Source organism: Heliangelus exortis, unplaced genomic scaffold (assembly GCF_036169615.1).
Source record: "Heliangelus exortis unplaced genomic scaffold, bHelExo1.hap1 Scaffold_276, whole genome shotgun sequence".
NCBI lineage: Eukaryota > Metazoa > Chordata > Aves > Apodiformes > Trochilidae > Heliangelus > Heliangelus exortis.
Window position 1 is genome coordinate 402,501 of NW_027285953.1, and position 2,500 is coordinate 405,000.

The 2,500-nt window shown below is 79.0% G+C and overlaps 1 non-coding gene across 1 annotated transcript; it reads left to right on the top strand.

Moving 5' to 3' along the window:
• Window positions 1-2,064: 2,064 nt before the first annotated feature.
• Window positions 2,065-2,217, top strand: LOC139790789 (5.8S ribosomal RNA). The gene has a single exon (XR_011723644.1). It is a non-coding gene; the product is annotated as a 5.8S ribosomal RNA (ribosomal RNA).
• Window positions 2,218-2,500: the final 283 nt, after the last annotated feature.

The following is a 2,500-nucleotide window of genomic DNA, read 5'->3' on the forward strand; positions in this document are numbered from 1 at the left end:
CGGGTCTCGCCGGGGGCGTCGGCGGGGAAGGCGTCCCTGGGGGCGGTCTCCGGGGACGCGGCGGGGGGCGCGACCCGTTGCCGCGCCCCCCCCCCCGCTTTGGCGGCCGAGGTTTCCCCCCGCTCCGGGCGCGGGGGAGGAGCGAGAAAGCGACGCGAGCCGGGGTCGACGCCAGAGGGCCGGCGTCGGCGCGGGCGTCGAGAGCGCGAGCGTCGAGCCGCCTTTCGGGGATCGGAGAAAGCCCCGCTTCCCGCACCGGGCGTCTCGGGGCCGGGGCGTGCGGCCACCGCGCGGTGTTGCCGGCGGGGTTCCCGCTTCCTCGCGCTTCCCGCCTTTCGCCCCGCCCCGGCGGGCGTTAGGTTGGGGAAGCCGGGGCTCCGGGGCCGGACAGCTCCGCCGGCGAGCTGGACAGCGACACCGCTCCCTTCCTTCCTTCCTTCCTTGCGGTGGGTGCGAGGCTCCGTCCCCGCCGGGTCGCGTCCCGCGCGAGCGGGCGGCCCGAGCCGCGGTTCTCCTCCCGGGCGCAGCGCCGGGCACAGAGGGAAACCCTCGGGCCCCGGGACGGCGGAGCCGCGGTGGCGGCGGTGGACGGTCGGGCGCGGCCCCCGCTTCGGACGCTCCCCCGGTGGCGGCAGCGGGGGAGGCACCGAAGCGGGGCCTTCAGTTGCGTTTCCCTCACCCCAGGGCCAGGTACCTAGCGTCCGCGCTTGCGCGGGTTACCCCGCGGGGGGTGCCCGCGGAGGCCGGGCGGGGGTTTAAAGACTCGGGCGGCACGGCACGACGCGACCCGACCCGACCCGGGGGGCTCCCGTGTCCCGCGGGCCGGGCGGGCGGTCGGTCGGCCGTGCCGGGGAGGTGCGCCTCCGGGCTGCCCCCCCCTCTCCGCGGTCCCGGTCTCTGCGGAGGGACCGGCGGCAGCGGTCGACCGCGACCGGCCTGCCTCTGCCTCGGAGCGGGCGAACCTGGGCGGGAGCGCGGGGCTCCCGCCCGGGGTGGGCGAGTTCCCTCGCGGTGACGGGGGTTCGCCGGGCGTCCGCCGGCCGCCGCCGCGCCTCGGCGCCGCGGTCCGGCCGCGCCGCGCTCCCGCCTCCCTCTCCTCCCTTTCTGCCGCGCTCCCGCCCCGGCGGCGTCGCTCGGTCGCCTCTCCGACCGTCGTCCCCCGCCGCCGAAGGGTCCGGCACCCTCGTCCGAGCGGCGGCGCCGCCGACTCGTTGTCGCATCCATGGGTCTTCCGGGCGGCGCCCGCCGCCGGCTGCGGCCGTCCCGTCCCGGGCCTCGGTCGTCGCTTCCCCGTCGCCCTTCCCGGCGCGTGCCGGCCCGGGCGGTCGGGTGGGCGGGGGTGGGCCGCGTTCCCGGTCTCCGCGCGGAAGCGGGGAGAGCGGGTGCCACCCCCGCCTCGGCACCGCGTCCGCCTTCCGCGCCCGCGTCCGCGGAAGGGGCCGAGGGGCGAAGCGGCGGCGGGGGTCGGGGGCGGGCCGCGCCGCCTGCACCGGCCGGCGGCGGGTTTCCCCGTCCGGGGGGCCGCGGGCGGCGTCGCGTCGCCGTCTCGGGCTCCCGGGGGGCTGTGCCGCTTTCCCCGGCGGGTCGGCGGCGGCGGAGCCCCGGCGGGCGAGAGGGCGCCCGTCGGGACGAGGGCTCGGCAGCGAGGGGAGAGGGAGAGGCGGGGGTCGCGTCGCGGGCGGGCCGCGTCGCGGAGGCGCGCGCGGCGGGCCGGCGAGGCGCCCCAGCGGGCCGCCGCCGCGGTACCGGCCGCGGCGTCGGATTCCGCCGTCTCCCCGAGCCGAGGCAGCGGCTTCGGTCGGGCGCGGTCGAGCGTGCCGTCGCCTCCGCGCGGAGGCCGGGCCGAGCCCGGGCGCCTGGGCCGCCTCCGAAGCGAGCGAAGGCGCTCCCGGGCTCCTTCTCCGCTTTTCCCGTTTTTTTTTCCTCCCGTGTGTGTGTCGGTACGGTCAAGCGAGGCGCGAGGCGGGTGTCCGCCCGGAGCCCGCCTCGGCGATCGAAAGGGGCCGCTTCTCGGCGAGCGGTCCCGGCCCCCCCGCGCGCGCGGGGCGGTGCCGAAAGCCAGACAACTCTTAGCGGTGGATCACTCGGCTCGTGCGTCGATGAAGAACGCAGCTAGCTGCGAGAATTAATGTGAATTGCAGGACACATTGATCATCGACACTTCGAACGCACTTGCGGCCCCGGGTTCCTCCCGGGGCTACGCCTGTCTGAGCGTCGCGTGACGATCAATCGCCGGCCGGGCCGCCGTCCTCCCCCGCCCAGGCGGGCGGAGCCGGCGGTCCGCGGGGCCGGCGCGGCTGGGGTGCCTCGCAGGCCGCGGCGGGCGAACGCCAGAAAGCGCCCGGGCCTTCGTCCCCCTAAATGGAGACTCGGGGAGCGCTCCGAAGCTCCCCGCTCCCGGAGCGCCCGCTCGGAGCGGAGCTCGTCCCGCCGTGGTCGGCCGGGGTCGTCGTCGTCGGGGCCGGTGGGGGCCCGGCGCGGCGGCCGGGGAGGTTCCCCC